At 50.6% G+C, this 20,297-nt stretch overlaps 1 non-coding gene across 1 annotated transcript; it reads right to left on the bottom strand.

Moving 5' to 3' along the window:
- Window positions 1-10,938: 10,938 nt before the first annotated feature.
- On the bottom strand, window positions 10,939-11,014 carry TRNAA-CGC (transfer RNA alanine (anticodon CGC)). The gene has a single exon. It is a non-coding gene; the product is annotated as a tRNA-Ala (tRNA).
- Window positions 11,015-20,297: the final 9,283 nt, after the last annotated feature.

Genomic DNA, 20,297 nt, shown 5'->3' with positions numbered 1-20,297 from the left:
TTTATTGCCTGTTTAACCAGGACTGGCTCATAGCCCCAGCCTTGAAGTTCAGAGTATTTACACTTTTTAGTGCACCACCTGTGACCCTGCCAACACCTTGCCAGCAGGTCATCTCTGTGGTCCTCAATTAATTGTCAGCAGGTCCCAGCTCTTTTTTTCAATGAGCAGTCTTTTTCCCCCACATATTTACTTATTTACTTTTTTGTTTGTTTGTTTGTTTAAGATTACCAACCAGGCTCTCTGGGTCTACTTCAACTTTGGTTCCTGCTGTGTGTAATTTTTCCCTCTGCCTCACTCCTCCGCAATCCTCAGATCTTCACCTACCCCAGACCACAAGGGAGCTGTAAGACACGCCAGTGCTGAGGAAGCAGTAAGACACATTACTCCACAGCGGAGCCACTCAGGGGACTGGGGAGCCAGCGAACCGCGATGTGAGCCCTGCCTCAGACGCAGAAGATCCGCGTGGAGTGAACGGGACCAAGGCCTCTGAAAAGATGTTGAAGGGGGTGTGCAGGCTGACATGCTTAAAGGGCAGATGAGGAAATACACGCCAAGTGCTTCTGGAGCAAGTCCATGCCCTTAGTGAGGATAACACTGAGCCTCTAACCAGGTGCATATTGCAGCTGCCTGGAAGGGTGCTGAGAAAATGCTGTCGGGTTGGGAACAAGCTTTGTTTATAACATGTACACTCCTGAGCTCACCGAATGACCATGGTGTCCATTACTAGTGTCACATGGGCCAGTTATTTCTCTGTTGACCTTGGTCCCTTTCCAGCCTTCTGTGCTCTCCTCTGTAGCTAAGGAAATGAAAATGGGCAGTCCCCCTGCCAGCTGGCTTCTAGGTGGGCTACAGGAGGGAAGTTGGAAGAGAAGGAAAGAAAAAAGTCCTTTTGTTCTGCTCCTGGAAATATCTCTGTACTGAGTCTTAGTGTTCTCCAAAATTAATGTTTACCCAGAACCTGTGAATGAGACCTTATTTGGAAATAGAGTGTTTTTGGATAATAAGTAAATTGAGGTCATACTGGATTAGGGGGACCCTAAACTCAATGTGACTGTAGTCCTCATACAAAGAGGGAAATTTGGACACAGAGACACACAAGGAAATGCCACGTGATGACAGAGCCAGAGATTGGAGTGATGCCAGGAATCGCCAAGGAGGGCCAGCCGCCGCCACAAGCTGGAAGAGGCAGGAAGAAGCCTTCCCAGGGCTTTGAGAGGGAGCACAGCCCTGCTGACTCCCCGGTTCCCGCCGTCTGCCCTCCAGAACTGCGGGAGATGGATCTGTTGTTCAAGCAACCCCCGTCTGTGGTGTTTTGTTATGTCAGCCTCACACAATCGACAGGACAGCGCAGCTGCCACTCTGCAGGAGGCTGCGCACAGCAGCCCCAGGGAGGTACCGGCAAGCAGCCACCAGCGATGGGCTCCCAGGATGCCAAGCAGTAGCAGCGACAGCTCAGGGCAGCCTCCAGCCGATCAGTGACCAGGCCGTAGTGGCATCCTAGTCTTGAAAACATCCCTTGTACAGGAGAAAACTCAAGTTCAAGCAGGTAAGCAGTCGTCAAGAGCTCTGGTGGAAGAAGCACATGTGTATGCAAAGTCGGCGCTCTTTCCACCACTCCACACTGCCTCTTACAATGTGGATACAGATGTGGGCTCATCCACACTGTGGACCGCACCGTAGGCCACACGCAACACGTCTCCGAAACCCTCGATGCAGCCAAGGGGTAGCATGCCTGTTGTCACACTGTTATCCAAGAACTGATGCAGTATTTCTTGTGTGTGTGTATGTGTGTGTGTGTGAGAGAGAGACAGACAGACAGACAGGAAGGAGATGAGAAGCATCAACTCATAGTTGGGGCACTTTAGTTGTTCATTGATTGCTTTCTCATATGTACCTTGACTGGGGGGTTCCAGCTGAGCCAGTGACCCCTTGCTCAAGCCAGCGACCTTGGGCTCAAGCCAGCAACCTTAGGGCTCAAGCCAGTGACCATGGGGTCATGTCTATGATCCCACATTCAAGTGGTGACCCTGTACTCAAGCTGGTGAGCCTACATTCAAGCCGAATGAGCCCTCATTGAAACCAGCAAACTTGGGGTTTTGAACCCAGAATGTCAGCATCCCAGGATAATGCTCTTTCCACTGTGCCACCACTGGTCAGACTGATGCCGTGTTTAAGTGCTTAAGAGATTTTTGGGCCACACAAATAAATTGTTTCAATTTCTGCTTCTGAGTTGCTTATAGATTAATTTAGTTAGTAATGTCAGGTACTATGCTATTGCCTAAAATCAAACCATGAAAGTAGGTATTAGTGCTATTCACCAAGTATTCCCAACTCGCCTCAGAGCAGATGGTCAATGGCACCTCCTGATCACTCAAAATGGATGGCTCACGTGATTATCTCTGCAAAGTGAAATGTTTCATTTGAGACCAGAGCATATTGTTGCCAGAGTGGGGCCTCCCCAAGCACTTTCCCTCACTTTGGTGACAGTGATATCTGCAGCAGTAGCTGTCCCACCAGCATATGTGACTGAGCAGCTACCATAATGAACAAAGTCCCTGTTGGTCCATGCTGGATGTGCAGCATGAGCAATAAAAAAAGTCTCCAGCCTGACTAGAATGAGCATCAGATTGGGATGCGGAGGACCCAGGTTTGAAACCCCAAGGTTGCCAGCTTGAGCATGGGCTCACCAGTTTGAATGCAGGGTTGCTGGCTTGAGCATGGGATCATAGACATGACCACATGGTCGCTGGCTTGAAGCCCAAAAGTCACTGGCTTGAAGCCCAAGGTTGCTGGCTTGAGCCCAAGGTCTCTGGTTTGAGTAAGGGGTCACTCACTCTGCTGTAGCCCCCCAGTCAGGCACATATGAGAAAGCAGTCAATGAACAACTAAGGTGCCACAACAAAGAATTGATGCTTCTCATCTCTCTCGCTTCCTGTCTCTATCCGTCCATCTCTCTGACACTCTGTCTCTGTCAAAACAAAGTCTCCAATCTGAAATAAGTAAGACCATCACCAGAGCTTAACCAGCACACTGACTGACCCAACTAGTAAGATTCATATCTGCTTGTCGATGCTTACATTTCTGTAAAGGAAAATGTTCATATTAATAAGGAGGTCAGTAAACACTACAGTTACTAACAAAGAAGTCTGGTGAACAGAGTTCTGTTGAAGGAAACTTTGCATTGAAGGAAACTTCAGGACACTTCTAGAATAAGTCTCACTCAAACCAGGGAGGAAGACACATGGACCACCATTTAAGACACAAGTGACAAATACCAGAACACAAGTGTGGGCAGAAGTATAAAGGCAGTGGTGGGATTCAAATAATTTAACAACCAGTTCTCTGCCCTAATGATCATTTTAAGTATAAAAAAGGCTCATATTCTGTCCCACGTTCTGGATTTGTCCAACGGCTTCCTTGTGGTGCCATTTGATTTGTTTCTCTATTCCTTATATTTCTTAATCTGGTACACTCATGAGATTCAAACTAAACATTTCTGTCAAGACCACTTCATCAATAACATTGTGGCCTGTGTTTCACATCAAGGGGCACGCTATACTGGTGCTCTATCTCCATGACCCTAACTTGATCACATGGACAGTATGGGGCCAAGACCCCCCATTGTACAGGAGCACACCTTTGCAAGTTATAACAATCACGGGTGTGGCTCTTTGGCACTGAGTGACCCTCCGACCCATGTTAACTTTCACGGGTGGTTCTAGCACCCACTGGTGACCCCGACCGGATCTGCATTGAGAAAGAGCCTCCTGAGGTGTAAAGGGGGATAAGACAGGAGGGAAGAAGGTCAGTATGGCAGCTCTGACGTGTTCCACCTGAGATGTGATGTTGGTCCAAGCTGGGGCAGGGCTCGGAGGGACAGGAGAGGGTGGTGTTGAGGAACACCAAAGAGACAGAAATGACCAAATATGGTGAGGGTTTCATGGGGATAGAGAAGCCTAGGTGTGAGTGTGGACAATTTGATGGACAACAGAGCTCCTTGCCGAGCTGGAGAACAAAAAAGTAGGAGCAGGACAGCCCTGTGGGGCACCTGAGGGGAGCACCTGAGGTTGTTGGACACCAGGGGCTAAAACTCCCGAGGGTACTCAGGTCAACTAGAAAGGGGACAACAGCTCAAGACAAAGCCCTGCGGGTCCAGCACTGAAGAAGTGGATAAGGAATCAAGACCTTCTCCTTTAGATACTAGGAGAAGGACACTCAGGAGAGAATGAGACATGAGATAAAGGGAGAGATAAGAGCATCTCAGGTGCACAAAGCATTAAGACCACCACCTTCTGAAATGTGTAAGGTGATACAGTATAATAAGTACAATGATGAAAAAGTAGAGAATTTTAAGGCAAAAACCTTAGCATTCTGTAGTCTATTTTTTTCATCTATTCTACTTCATTTATCTTAAATGTCATTCACAACCCACAAATTAATTTCATGGCCCCTAAGTGGATCCCAATTCACATTTTGAAGTACACCACTATAAGAGTCTCCCAATCATCAAGGAAGCCTGTCCCCCACCCTCAGGGAAATGCAAGCATTTTCCTCTGTGCAGGGTGATGAGCAGGAGTAGAGGAGCCCTCTGGCGGGGTCAGGTGGGAGCAGGGAGGGCAGATTCAGGATTCAGAGAGTAAGAGTTGATACAAGAGCGTGCCCACAGAGGAAGGATCCCAACAAGGGAAAGGATGGGTGTCCAGGCTGTTTCCCGAGGTCTAGGGAACCATTCGTACTGTCCCAGCTGAAGTCACCGGGTTGTGCTATGACTTGTTGACCAGTATGCCTCAAGTGCATCTGTGCTGTTCATGGGACCCCCTGCCAAACACCCCTAAGAGCCTGTTCTCACTCCAAAGCCTAGAGAGCAGGGCCCTCCCAGATGAAAGAGACCGACTCCTGTGCCCCCTGGGCCAGGCTCTGAGCAGGAGGAGCAGTGGTTTGCCCAAACCTCCTTATACAAAACACCAAACACAATGATGGACTCGCTAACCCTGGCAAAGGGGCCTTCTGGAAACCAAACATCCTGTAACTGCAACAAAGGAGGAACTGCCCCTTTGTAGGACAACAATGTCTATCTGCCTTTCTTATTTGTTTGTTTGTTTATTTGGTTGGTTGGTTTGGTTTTAGCTCAAAATTGATTCATGAGAAAGTTTTGGGGAAATGGAAGAGCAGTGTGTAACTTAGATGCTGGCTTGATCTTCAATGTATCACACGCACAGATACCCTTACCCAATACAGAAATGACAGCAAGCAACTTGGAAACCACTTCCAAAACTCTTCTGCCAGGAACCATATTGCTCACCAGGCAAGATATGACTCATTAACTGTCAGAAATGACCACTCTTCAGTTATACTTTCTTTTTTTTTTTTTTTTTTTTTTTGTATTTTTCTGAAGCTAGAAACTGGGAGAAACAGTCAGACAGACTCCCGCATGCGCCCGACCGGGATCCACCCGGCACGCCCACCAGAGGCGACGCTCTGCCCACCAGGGGACGATGCTCTGCCCCTCCTGGGCGTCGCTCCGCTGTGACCAGAGCCACTCTAACGCCTGGGGCAGAGGCCAAGGAGCCATCCCCAGCACCCGGGCCATCTCTGCTCCAATGGAGCCTCGGCTGCAGGAGGGGAAGAGAGAGACAGAGAGGAAGGAGAGGGGGAGGGGTGGAGAAGCAAATGGGCGCCTCTCCCATGTGCCCTGGCCGGGAATCGAACCCGGGACCTCCACACGTCAGGCCGACACTCCACCACTGAGCCAACCGGCCAGGGCCCCTTCAGTTATACTTTCTTGCATTCTGTGAAAGTAAGTGTGTTCTGACAGTTTTACATGCGAATACGCTCATGGGGCACTCGGGGTATGTTCCAGCAAGATACCTACAAGCTGTTTTTCCTTCCTTCCTTCCTTCCTTCCTTCCTTCCTTCCTTCCTTCCTTCCTTCCTTCCTTCCTTCCTTCCTTCCTTCCTCCCTCCCTCCCTCCCCCCTTCCTTCCTTCCCTCCTTCCTTTCTTCCTTCCTCCCTTCCTTCCTTCCTTCCATCTGCCGCCCTCCCTCCCTCCTTCCCACCTCTCTCCTTCCCTTCCTTTCTTTCTTGCATGTTTGGGTTCTTTCAGTAAGGAGAAATTGACCTAACAGGAACTAAGGAAGACTTCCTAGAGGAAGGGATATTTGGTTTGCGATTTAAAGAATCATCTTCAAATGGGGGGACGTCTCAGGCTTGGAGTTAACAAGAGACGGTAGCAGAGTTCAGGGCTTCCTTGGCAACACTGAAGAGTCCTGGTCAGGAGCAGCATGCACCTGGAGGGGGTTTGCAGCACCAGCCTTAGACGCAGCCTCAGTCTGTGGGCAGTGAGGAGCAGCCAGGGGTGCAGTCCAAGGGCGGCAACGTGATCCAGCTACAGAAACAAGCACGCTGATGGCACTACGGTGGAACAATAGCTGGAAGCAGAACAGGCCAGACTTGTGAAACACAGTAGGCCAGAGTTGGGGGCCTTCCCCAACCCCTGGGACTGGAGTTCTCCATGTGTCCAGAGACACTCAGTCCTATAAAAGCTACCCCATGGATGCCCTGGCTGGATAGCTAGGTTGGTTGGAGCATTGTCCCGAAGCTCAGAGTTTGATGGTTCAATCCCCGGTCAGGACATATACATGAGCAACCTCATGTTCCTCTCTCTCTCTCCCTTCCTCTCTCACTGAAATCACTGAATTTTAAAAATATAAATAATTAATAAATAAGTAAATAAAGCTATCCCATGGAGACACTTTCATCAATACAATAGCCCAGGCACCTGAATACCAGAAGTGAACCAGGAGAAGGCAGAACAGCAGGTGAGAGAGTCTTCTGGACCCCAACAAGACGTAATGTGGGAGTGTCCCTGGTGGCCTCCGCCTCAGAGAGTGACTGTCTCACAGTGTTTCTGTTTCCCACACTCAAGCACCAAAGTCATCAGTGACAGGACACCAGCAAAAATAAGTGTTCTCCTCACAAAACACTGTGAACTGAGGTTCCTTCACTAATGTCACCGGTGTGACAGTTCACAGGAAATAATGGACCCCTCGATATTTCACTCTAGAAACTCGTTAAGTCACGTACACCGCAGGCCCATAGAATGTGTGTCTCTAAAGGTAGAGTCTGTCTCTTGGTCTAAATATGGGGATTGCTTACCCTACTATTTCCTTAAAATCAGACACATCCTGTGGGCATGTGTCCCCAGAGGTACCCAGGGGCCCAGCCCACCCCACCCTCAGCTGTACCCTTCACGTCATGTTGGGGCTGAGCCCACACACTTACTTAAGCAGCCGTGCTGTTCCCGGCTGGAGCCTCAGGATGTCTGGAAGTATCTGTTTTTGTGTTCCCAGGAGTTCTGGGCAACTTTGTAAGAAAGGGCTCAGCCTTCTGGCCCCCAGGCCTGTTTTTGTAAGTGTTGACAGTGACAGGGCCATGCTCGCTGGTGTGTGTGCGTGCACGCGCCTGTGTGTTGCCTGTGGCAGCTTCCACGTTACACAGTGGAGAGCCACGTTACACAGTGGAGAGCCATGTTACACAGTGGAGCCGAGGACGTGGGCCAGCAGGGCACCTTCCAAGGCAGCCACAGACCCTCCTGCCAGGCTCGGGCCCCGGGCAGACCTGGGGTGACAACGGTGGCTTGAAGTCACTGATTTGGCGTGATGTGTTACACAGAAATAGGTAACTGGAGCCTATCCCCCCACCCCAGGGTACCTGAGCCACGACTTTGGCCTCGGAACAGCAGGACGCCCACCAGCGAGATCAGCTGCGGACCACGCAGAGCTCAGCCCGAGGCCGCGAGAGCAACCGGAACCGAGGCAGAGCCTTTCTGGAGAAACTGCCTAACTCATCGTGAAACCAGCTACTAAACCACACACTTCTGTTTCCTTCACCTCAGACGTCACCCCTACCCTCTGCAACAGTTTGACCACATTTGAGCTTGTGGGTTTTTGCCTTGTAAATGAATCTTATGATTACAAATGCAACGAGTGCCCGCACAGCCCCATTGGACACTTCTCCCCCCTCCAACAGCACATCCACTGTGTGCGCTTTCCGATGCCCTGCATTCTAGAACACCCTCTTAAAGAGACAAGCTTCTCCTGCCAAGATAATACTGAGATTTAAAGGGAAAGGCACACGGTGAGCCCAGCCATGGTTTCCATGGTTTGTTCATTCTAAATCCACCAGCTAGACTCGTTCTCAGGGAAAGTGAAAGTCAGGACACAGCTCCTTGTCATGTCTCAGCTGCATCTTGAGGGAGGGCTCAGCGCCCCCCGACCCCTGGCCGTAGAGCTGCTACTGACAAAAGACAAGCGGCCGGGTGCGATGGGTGGTACAGAAAACCCGTATATGGCCAGTGTCAGCAGGCAGCCCCAGCCGAGCAGGTCCCTTCCCCAGGCCCAAGGTGCCTGGGCCCCAATGCCAGAACCTGGCCATCTGTGGCATTGAGTGGAAAAAGGAAAGCAGAGACAACAGGGCTACAGACTTGAGAAGAGACACTGTCCCGGATTGCCCAGGTGAACCCCGTCTCGCCACAGGCCCCCTCGGCAGCAAAGCTGGAGAGATGTGTCAGACAGCAGCTTCAGAGATGTGGGAGCAGGCGGGGGGTGGCCTGGAGAGGAAAGGACACCTGTGGAGAGGGGAACTGCAGGCCTTTGGGAGCTGAGCCGGGCTCCCACCGACGGCCGCGGGGACAAGGAGGACGGAGACTCCGGGAGCACGGCCCCCAAACATGGCTTAGTCACCCTTCTGCTGGGAAGTGGCGTGTCAGCACCCCTTCCTGGGCTGAAGGGAGGCTACAGGGCTTGTCACAATGTCCTTTCTTCGAATGAAACCCAACACATCACTGTGACTCTGCAGGCCCCATGGTTTCTGGTTTTCACGAAGCTTTCTCTAAGGAACGAGCTACTTCCTTTACAGAGAAAGAAGTGTCACCCCCCCCCCCCCACCTTTCACCACACACCCACCCACTGAGGCATTACCTGCCTGTGTTCACCTGCTCTGCAAGGTGTTCCCTATCCTAGAAATCTCCATCCGACACTGAGCATACAAATTTCAGCATTTATTCTGCGGGACAGGAGCCATACCATTGCCTAGGGAATCAGTCCTTTCCTGTGGCCCAGGGGTGTTGCTGCCAAGGCAACCGAGAGGAACTTCAGAATGACTCAGGTCCTATCTGCGCTTCTCCAACCACACAGAGGGGGTCCAGCTCCCTCCGCTCTGTTGCCTCTGTCTCTCTCGCCCCGGTTGCCCACACCCCTGTCCACTGCTGCCCCTCAAGCCGTGACCACGGTCCCTGTGCTCACAGGGCCCTCTCCCTCCCTCCATCCGCCCCATGTAGGCAGGAGCAGACAGGAGAGGGAGCGAGGACAGCGAGGGGCTCGGGAGGCACGCTGTGGGACTTCTTCATCCCAGGTGAGGTCTCCTCTGCGGTGGGGGCGCTCTGTCCCCTAACTTGCATGCACAGAGAGCCACACTGGCCGCCACTTCCCTGTCATACGGCATTTGTCTAGGCCTCATCTGGGCCTGAACTGATCTCCAGGCATTATTTTTCATCCTTAGGATGGCCCAGCAAGGAAAACTGAAGCAGGAGCGAAAGAGAAATGTCCAGGGGCACACATCTGACCAGAGCAGTTAACACAGGGTCTTACTGTTTTCAAAAAGTCTATTATTTTATTTAATATACATGCTCAAAAAATTCAATTCATGCAATAATTAAATAGCAAAGTACTGATGAGAAAGAATGATTACCGTCTGGAATAGTAACACCACAACACGCATCTGAGGGCTCGGATTTGTTCTAATATCCCAGGCAGTGCTTGGGTAGCCAAGGGGCAGGAGCTTACCACCCCCTTGAGCCTCAGGCTTTGGCGTCCACCTGGGCATTGATTCCGGCGTTCCTGCTAGGAGGCACTTGGAGTTCTGGAGCCCCGTTCTGCCCCCATGGAGGCTGTCAAACAATGTCTCTTTGGCAGAAACCCCACAGAGCTGTGTGCCTGCCAGCTGAGGTCCGGGCACTAGGCAGACCCGGCTCCAATCCCTGGCCCCCCCTGCCCTCCCCACTGTCGGAGCCACAGCCAGGAAGAAGGGCCACCTGAGGCTGTGGTGGCCCAGGAACACGGCTGGAGGGGTGCTCAGAAGAAGCCGAGGAGGAGGAAGTGTGAGATCCTACAGCGTAGGGTCTCGGACCCCCCCCCCCCCCAAGGCCAGGGAAGAGTGACAAAGTGTTGTCTGAATAAGGGCCGGGAGAAAACAGGTCCAGAGTCGGCCTTGACCTGGGGCCTCACCGGACAGGCCCTGAGCAACGCTGATGATGTGGGGTTGCTGGTTTCCAACTGCACAGCCCTGATGCTCACTGAGGCCCACAGCCTCTGGGCTTGCCCGTCACGGCCACCCGAGGACCAAGTGGGACAGAGGAGGTCATCCGTGCAGGAGCCCACACCGTCCACAGCAGAGGGAGGAAGTTTCTGAGGCTATCACAACTGGCCTGGCAGAAAGGAGTCTTGTGACTTCCCCTCTGCCTGGTGGGTAAGTCAGCCAGAACCCTGGTGACACCTTCCAGAAGCTTCTCCAGAAGTGAGGAGAACGCAAGGAGGAATGGCTCTCCCAGTATCCTGAGCAGGGAAACCAGCCGTGGACTTTTTTTTTTTTTTTTTTGTATTTTTCTGAAGTTGGAAATGGGGAGGCAGTCAGACAGACTCCTGTATGCGCCCAACTGGGATCCACCCAGCATGCCCACCAGGGGGTGATGCTCTGCCCATCCGGGGCGTTGCTCTGTTGCAACCAGAGCCATTCTAGCACCTGAGGCAGAGGCTATAGAGCCATCCTCAGCGCCCGGGCCAACTTTGCTCCAATGGAGCCTTGGCTGCAGGAGGAGAAGAGAGAGACAGAGAGGAAGGAGAGGGGGAGGGGTGGAGAAGCAGATGGGTGCTTCTCCTGTGTGCCCTGGCCGGGAATCGAACCCGGGACTCCTGCATGCGAGGCCGACGCTCTACCACTGAGACAACCAGCCAGGGCCACCAATCGTGGGCTTTTAAGAAGTGAGTCGAACACACACTCCTGGTGACTCCACTATACCATGTACCACACGGGTTCTGGGTTGTGAAATTCAGAGCAAAAAAACAACAACTGTCTTCCTCATCCTCCACTGAACACGCATGCCACCCAGGGACCCTCAGTATTCTCCATGCCCTGGCCTCACCCCAGACTGTAAGGCAGAGGCTCTAGCGTGGGCACTGGGTGTCAGAATTTTAAAACTTCCCTGGGTGGATTCAAGAGGCACTGAAGCTTAAGAACAGCCGTAGAGTAAACAGCTGGAGAGTAAAGAGATTCATGTGCTCCATGCCTGTGCCTCGCCTGGGAGCCTGTTAAATGCAGGTCCCGACCCAGGGGTTCCGGGGCACCGAGTCGCTGCTGCCTCTGGTCTGCAGACCACACTTTGAGTGACAGGAAAATGGACTGAAGTTACTCACTCTCATCTTTTTCTTTTATTTTGAAACTCTGTGTCCCCCCAATGGTTAACATAAAAAAATTGCATGTCTTCCTTTAATGATAGTTGAAACTGCACAGGAAATTAAACACAACACCAAAACCAAGTGTCAGTATGCGAGGCCTTTTCTCACTCTGTGGCCATCAGGACACCCACCCATACCCAGGACCTAGGAAGACAGCCTGGGGCAAACACACCGCAACGGTCCCTGCCACTCCCTTTCCTAGCACCAGGTGCCCACAGCCCATGCCCATCAGCAGAAAAGAGAACAGCCAGGTGACTTCGAAGGGCCTTTCCAGCACAATCGGGACTTTTGATCTTACATGGTCTTTTAATCTTTTTCATCATGTGGCCAAAGGCTCTTTGGCCTCCACTGTGACTTCCAGGAAAGGGGCCGGCCTCCAGTGGTACTTTGCACCATGGGCATTCAGGGGACTTTCCTGATAAGGATAGGGTCATGCTCACTTGGATCTGAGACCAAACCAGAGAATATTGACAGAACCAAGGGGCCCGGGCCGGGCTCAGGAACTCAGGTGTAAAGGGTCAGATGGTCGCTGTGCAGGTGCTGTGGGTCTAAAGCTATCTGCCACAGCAATCCAACCCACTGCCGGAGCACGGAACCAGCCCCAGACAATCAGCAGCACGTGGGATGGGCCATGTCCCAATAAAACTCAATTCTCAGAAACCAGCGCCAGCTGGCTTTGGCCCACGGGCTCTAGTTTGTCAACCCTTGGCCAAGAACAGCGCTTCTCACAAGGTCATGGCGACCGGCCAAAGGGATCTTATCAGAATGAGCACTCTGAGCGAGCAGGTACGAGCACTGCTGTCCAGCGGAAACAGAACGCGGGCCGTGTGTGTGACTCAGCGTTTCCTGGTGGTGACGGTGTTTGTAAAGTTCAAAGCAACAGGTGAAATTTATACTCATGTGATATTTTATGCAACCTGATATACCCAAAATATTTGTCCACTTTATTATGTGGCACCAGCCGCATTTCAAGTGCCCAAAAGCCACACGTGGCCAGTAGCTAGGCAAATGCTCAGAGTTCCCTGGGAGGCCTGAGACCCTGCATTTCTGACAGGTCCCCAAGTGATGCTCACACTGTCAGTCCAGGGACCACACTTCAGAGCGAAGGCTTAGGGAGCACTTCCCTCTCCCTGGGCAGATAAAATGGCCATGCAGCTTCTGTACAATATTTGGTGGATGGTGTACCTATCCTGACATGGTTTAAATGTTTAAAGCAGGGGTCCCCAAACTTTTTACACAGGGGGCCAGTTCACTGTCCCTCAGACTGTTGGAGGGCCGGACTATAAAAAAAAACCATGAACAAATCCCTATGTACACTGCACATATCTTATTTTAAAGTTAAAAAAAAAAAAAAAACAGGAACAAATACAATATTTAAAATAAAGAACAAGTAAATTTAAATCAACAAGCTGACCAGTATTTCAATGGGAACTATGGGCATGCTTTTGGCTAATGAGATAGTCAATATTCGGTTCCATATTTGTCACTGTTAGCCATAACAAGTGATATGTGCTCCTCTCACTGACCACCAATGAAAGAGGTGCCCCTTCCGGAAGTGCATCGGAGGCCGTATAAATGGCCTCAGGGGGCCGCATGTGGCCCGCAGGCCGTAGTTTGGGGATCCCTGGCTTAAAGTCATGTCTTAGAGAGCACATAGTGCCAAGTTCATCAATGTCATCATTGTGGGTCATTGTCAAAGTAATAGTCTTCAAATGCTCTCATCTGCTGGTTTTACAGAGAGCCCAGTGAACGGAGGCCCTGTTGTCCCTGAGCTGTGTAAAGAAGAAGGTGGGTGTGAACAGAGAATAGCAGAACACACTCCCTTTGGGCGTCAGTCCGGGTTCTCCAAAGAGACAGACCCACAGAAGATGATAGGTAGATGACAGATAAAGAGACAGATAGATCTAGATGATTTATTATAAGCAATTGGGACACATGATTAGGGAGGCTGGTGAGGTCCCACATTCTGCTGTCTACCAGCAGCTAAGCCAGTGGAGCCCCCCATTCTACACACACCCCTTCCCCTAGGGCTAGACCAGGCTCTGCCCATTCTCACCTCACCGGATTCTCCACTCAAACTCAGCCTGTGCCTCAGTGGTAGGATTCAAATAATTTGACATCTAGGTCTCTGCCCTAATAATCGTTTTAAGTATTAAAAACCAATATATTGAAAGATAGTTTATCATTTCATGCATTTAGTACTTATATAAGAACAACAAAAAAGGTATACAAAACCAGATTATGTTATAAGAAAGAGTTTTAAAATATAAATTAAAAATATTAAATAATACCTGACAAAAAACAATAAAACTATTATTTAGGATATTTCCCTATTGCTTCTTGATTGTTGTCCTTACTTGCAATTTTCTGCACCTATGGACCAAATGAATATGACTACGGGTGCTTAGAATGTGCTGTTGCACAGATGAACAGTCAAAAAGAGTAAGGAATGTAAATTTGTGATTTCCACATTGAGCGGCTGCCCAGGCGCCAACCTTGGAGAGAACTCTGGTTGCAAGTGCCATTTTAACAACCAGTTTCCTGAACTCAACAAAAAATTAGGGGACCTGGCCAATTGTCTCAATGGTAGAGTGTTGGCCCAACATGTGCAAGTCTCAGGTTTGATTACCAGTCAGGGCACACAGGAGATGTGAAGATCTGCTTCTTCACCCCTCTCCTTCTTCCTTCTCTCTCTCTTTCTCTCTCTTCCCCTCCCACAGCCATGGTTCAAATGGTGAGCAAGTTGGCCCCCAGGCACTGAGGATGGCTCCACAGTCTCTGCCTCAGGCACTGAAATGGCTCGGTTGCTGAGCAATGAAACAAGACTCCAGATGGGCAGAGCATCCTCAGATCGAGGGCTTGCTGGATGGATCCCAGTCAGAATGCATGCAGGAGTCTGTCTCTCTGTCTTCCAACTTCTCACTTAATAAAAAAGAAAAAAATTAGGTATCAATTCTGTCAAACTAGTGTGAACCAGCTGAATCCCACCACTGCTATGCCCCATAGTGCCTCTGTAGGAAAGGAAAGGAAAGGGAAGGGAAGGGAAGGGAAGGGAAGGAAAGGAAAGGAAAGGAAAGGAAAGGAAAGGAAAGGAAAGGAAAGGAAAGGAAAGGAAAGGAAAGGAAAGGAAAGGAAAGGAAAGGAAAGGAAAGGAAAGGAAAGGAAAGGAAAGGAAAGGAAAGGAAAGGAAAGGAAAGGAAAGGGGAAGAAGCTGATATCCTTGGAGTAAAAACTTCCACCTTGACAGATCTCAAGATCCCTGCTTGGATAGTCACCCCATGACTCTGAGAGACCCAAGGACAGTCTGTGCATTAGAAAGGCTCTAGGTTGTCTGCCTCACTAATCTGTCCACACCTCACTCAGGATAACTTGTGCTTTGCAGATATTTATCTGAATGGTAAAGAATTCTATGGGGTTGACTTTCTCAAAAGTGAGTTTATTTACCAGTCTGCCAGAGGAGCCATCCAGGAATAAGACATTAATATGACTCACACCATCTTTGCTGGTTCATTCCTCTTGCCAAAGAGGGGGCCTCCTTCTTCTTTTGCTCCCTGCAATTAACTCTCCTTTAGCAGTCATGGGGTACCCTGGGCCCAGAGGACTCAGATCTGAGACAGCTCCATGTCTCAGACACAGCTTGGTGTTCGGAAGGACATCAGCGTGGTGTTCGGGGAACATCGGCTGAGGGCAGAGAGGACCACGGGATGCCACCTCACCTGGCGGGGCTCATGGAAAGGTGAAACACGAGAGAAAGCTCCACGTGACTGCGATAGTGATCATCTACCGCCAGGTAGAAAGATAGGGAGAGTCACAGCTATTCTTACAGAAGACACAGGATAGAAAATACCACCTGCTCTGTGTGGAGCACTTGCTCTATGCTGGGCACTGTGCTGCAGGCTCTATACGTAACTGCATACTTAACACTCAGGGGGAACCCTGAAAGGCGGGCTTGACAGTCCCGTTTCATAGACATGGATGCAGAAGCTCTGCGAGAGGACACAGGTGGTCCGAGGCACCCAGACTGGAGTCCCGCAGCCCGGGGCCTGGGGCCTGTCCTGAGCATGAGGCCTCACCACCTCCTGTTGGTGGAGGAGGAGAATAGGGGGTATTCTCCTCATCTGAATCCTATTTCTTCTGTTCTACTTATCTATCCCCCACCACCCAAAACACAAAACAAACCAACAAAAAAAAAATACATTTTTCGTCACGATTCCTGGAGGGTAGCCCTGGGCTGCTCAAACTCGCTAGTGCACTAGGCACACTCCTGTTTCTCCCCTCCCACCTGCCAAGTGTGTAAGGAAAACACACCTGTGACTTGCTCTCCCCACCTCTCCTCACTCACCTGTCTCGCTCTTCTGCCTGGCTCCGGGTCTCTCTCTCTCTGCCAGAGTGACGGCAGGGCCTCCCTGGCCACTTGCTGAAGCCCCGGCTCACCCCACAGCAGCTCATGACCTTGGGCTTCTGCTCCTGGAAGCCATGAAATGCAAAGGCAGGATTTCCCCTTCCACCTGAACCGCCTCCAAGTCTTTCCTTTGATCACAGAGACCCAGCAGTGTGACAATATCTTAGATGACCCCCTAAACCAGGGGTCTCAAACTCGCGACCCGCCGAACAATTTTGTGCAGCCCGCAGACTAATCCACGAAGTTCAAAATATTTTGGATAAAATTAAGTAAGCCTAGGGGCCTACTTGTATTTTTCATTTCTCTAGCATCCTAGCTAGATATTAGCTTAGTTAACAGCAGTTGTGATGCGAACTACAGTTTCTGGTCGTTTTGTGACACTGAGTAAACTGCATGTACGATTGTGCTTGTTGTACTGATTTTTTTTTTGTTTTCAACTGCAGTGAGAAAAGTGTTGCGTAACAGTTGCCTTTTGTAGACCTAGTGCGGCCCGCCAAACGGCTGTGAACTTGCTCTGCGGCCCACATGCTGAGTTGAGTTTGAGACCCCTGCCCTAAACAATCTCAGCCCGTAAAGAGGGGGGACAAACCCCACAGACAGGCTGTGCTGGGCAGTGAGCTCCATGCTCCCCACAAGTCCTGCTCCTGAGCCCGCGCCCCCCGCCCCGCACAGACCCGTTGGACCACGGCCAGGCTGCCACGCCCTCATGCCCGGCAGTGCTTGTGTGTGGAAGGAGACGAGGCTGAGCCCCCACGCGCCCCCACGCGCCCCCACGCTACACACTGACCGGCGGAGGCGGAGGCCGGGTCTGCCAGCATGCAGAAGGGCAGGCAGGGCCGCCCTCAGAAACCGCAGCCTTGTCCCCAGAGCTCAGCTATAGACTCAGGAAAGAGGGATGTTGGTGAAGACATCAACATTTTGCTGTAAATAAAATTCTTCTAACTTGGGAGTTTACGCTGAAGACTGAAGAAATGTATTTTGTCTGCGTGTTGGCAAGACAGCGATTTTCTTTCATGCAAGCTCAGTGTGACGCTTGGTTCAAAGACACCCTTCACACCAAGGGCCTGGGAGCCTTTGGGTGAGAGGTATCCTCGGGGGCTTGAGCTAGAGCATGAAAAGCTTGGAGAACGTGCTCCCTGGGTAGACCAGAAGCCAACCAAGTTGCTCCTCATGTCTGTGTGGTGCCCCACTGGCTCCCTGGACCCTGGCAATCTGGCTGAAGTGATTTTGTGACAGGCTGCCACTCTGAAAGGTTTTGTTGATGGGGGCTCCCGAGTTCTTTAAATCACAAGCTGACCCCCTACTCTAGGGCTAACCAGTGAATGATTGCGTTGACTTCAAGCCTTGTTGCCCACACAATAAACACACATCACACATAGCTGCTCCTTCAGATTGCCAGTGTCTCCTCTCCCCACCTTCAGCTGAATTGTATGACTCGTTGTGTCAGTCAACAAATGCATGTGGTCGGGTGCCCGACTCTGTTTGGAGATGGGCCTGCGGAGAGATGGCATCACCTGCCTGAGGAGAAGCTCTGCAGAGAGAGGCCGTGGTGGGAAGGACACGCTCCCTGAATGAGGGGGGACCTGGCCACATGTCAGCTGCTGCCCTACCACTGAGATATGTGGCCCAAGTCCCCTCCCTTTGAATCTGTGCTGGTTTGTGTGACGATGTATGCAATATATATGACTTATGGGAGTTCTAGACTAGCCAATAAAAGGCTTTGTGGTTCCTGCCTGTGTCTCTTAGAACACTGGCTCTCAAGAAACCTCACTTCGAACCCAGGCTCCATGTTGTGAGGGTGCCCAGCTATGGGGAAGCCAGCTGTAGGTGCTCCAGTCAAGCCCCACCTGAGCTTCCAGCATCACCGGCCAGCAGCTTGAGGGTGCCATCTTGGATAGCCACACAGTCAAGCCTGCAGATGACTGCCACCCCAGATAACATCCACTGCATCCACACAGAAGACCCCAAGTGAAAGCACCAGGCCCTTTTCAAATCCTGACCTGAGACATTGGGAACAAAATAAGATGGTGATTTTAAGCGACTGAGTTTAGACTGGTTTTGTGCTGCAATAGATGACCCAAGTACTGTGGGAGCAAATATCGGGAGCACCTCACTGGGAGACCAACAGGGACAATCCCAGGAAGGCTTCCTGGAGGAAGCCTGGTGGTGAGATGGGAGGTGTTTCACAAGTGAAGGGCTAGAGATGAGAGGGGGTTCTGTTTCCCTGGGGATGTGTGGTCTAGAGCAGTGGTCCCAACCTTTTTTGGGCCACGGACCAGTTTAATGTCAGAAAATATTTTCACGGACTGGCCTTTAGGGTGGGATGGATAAATGTATCACGTGACCAAGACAAGCATCAAGAGTGAGTCTTAGATGGATGTAACAGAGGGAATCTGGTCATTTTTTAAAAATAAAACATCGTTCAGACTTAAATATAAATAAAACGGAAATAATTTAAGTTATTTATTCTTTCTCTGCAGACCAGTACCAAATGGCCCACGAACCCGTATCGGTCCACAGCCCAGGGGTTGGGAACCACTGGTCTACAGGAAGAGAAAGAGGAAAGATTGTGAGGATATTAGCAGAGACGAGCTTACACCCGGTGTGCCGACTGCAGCACCCAGACGAAGGCGCACCCATGCCATTGCCCAGTGTCTCTAGGACTGCAGAAGAACACGCTCAATGCCCCGGGAGCAGTCACAGCTGGTCTGCTATCTCTGACTTGCAGAGACAGTGGGTGTTTGCAGCAGCAGCTGGTGACAAGTTCCATGAGCCACTCTCTTCTGAGGTGATCCTTAGATGCACATCATTGGGATACATGTCATTGGGACTGGGGGAGCATTGGATTCCCTTGAGAAGGAGCAATGAGGGTAGCTGGAGCACGTGGGCCCACTCCAGTGGACAAGTCATGGTGCTTCAAGGTACAGGTGCTGGTCAGGTGTTGTGTGTGAAGCATCGATTCTAGAGAAGGTTCAGGAGCCAAGATGAAAGTTAGCTCGAGTGACAGGTCTCTTGGAAAAGACTGAAGATTTAGACCCTGCAGAGGAGCAGTGCCACACAGAGGCAGGTCCTGGTTCCAGACCTGCCAATACAGGAGACACTTTTGGGTTTAGATTCCCTAACAGCCATACTGTGTGTATGGCCAGTAGCCACGGTCACCATCACAGCCGCCGGGCCTGTGCAGATTCGCATTTGATTCGGACAGATGGTAATGAAACAACAAAGCCAAGAACTGGTGGGCCATTCATTACCTTTAATCCTAGCTTGCGTCCAGTGGGTGAGAAATACACACAGTGGGAAAACACTTCCCTTTCCATTCAGGGCTCTCAAAGCCACTGACTCATCTGAGTTTCCTAGAATCAAAAGTTTCTAGCTCACCAGACTTATTTACCTCTGTTCCCCATCTCCTTCCTTTTCCCTGCACAAACTCTGCACAGACTGGCTTCTCCTTCAGCACTCCGCCATCTTGGCTGCCTTTCCTATGCAATGCTAATTTCAGGAACCCAGAGAGAAAATCCCTGGTCTGTCTCCATTTTATAGTGTAGAAATCAAAACCTTTAAGCCAATATATAAATGAAGTCTCTTATACAAAGCCACTTATCTGAGGCATAAATGGGATTCCTCATAAGAGTGCACCACCCCACATCATGCAACAGTCAAGGCTGTGGGTAAAAGCTTCGTGTTGAGAAGATCTTAGTATTAAAAGGGTGGGAAAGGCTTAGTCTTAAAACTAAGCCTTAGGCTATAAGGATCCTGCCTGCTTACAGCCTGTCCCCCAAACCCAATACAAACTATAAGCGAGCAAACATATACATCATATTTGCAAACTTATTTGACCCACACTGTGACAAATCCAGGCAATTCAAAGCACCACTTCTCAAACCTTACTGAGCCCCAACTCACCTAGAGATTGAACGGACACGTAGATCCTGCCTCGGGGCCCTGAGATGCAGCCCAGGGCTCTGAGTCCCTGACAAGTTCCCAGGTGGTATTCATGCTGCTGTGGGACCAGGAGCCACACTTTGGACAGCAAATATTTAGGAGAAGTTTCCCAGGAAGGCGGGTCATCATTCATCTGAACACTTGCAACAACTTAGAAAACAGAGGCCTTGTCCACAACTAAAAAGAAGAAACACATTCTTGGTTCCACGAAACAGCACTAAAACTGAGAACAAACTTAGTGGCTGATTACTGTAAATGTATTATCACAGCTCCATGTTAGTGTCCCTAGCAAATCGCCATAAACTTAGCAGCTTCCGACAACACCCGTTCATTATCTCTGAGCTCCATAGGTCAGAAGTCCAGGCAGCTGGTGAGCTTCCCTGCAAGCACCCTGTAAAGGGCAAAGTCAGGCTTCTATCGGGAGGGGCAGGATCCCTTTCGG

Source organism: Saccopteryx leptura, chromosome 2 (assembly GCF_036850995.1).
Source record: "Saccopteryx leptura isolate mSacLep1 chromosome 2, mSacLep1_pri_phased_curated, whole genome shotgun sequence".
NCBI classification, from domain to species: Eukaryota; Metazoa; Chordata; class Mammalia; order Chiroptera; family Emballonuridae; genus Saccopteryx; species Saccopteryx leptura.
This window is presented reverse-complemented; position numbering and strand designations above follow the sequence as displayed.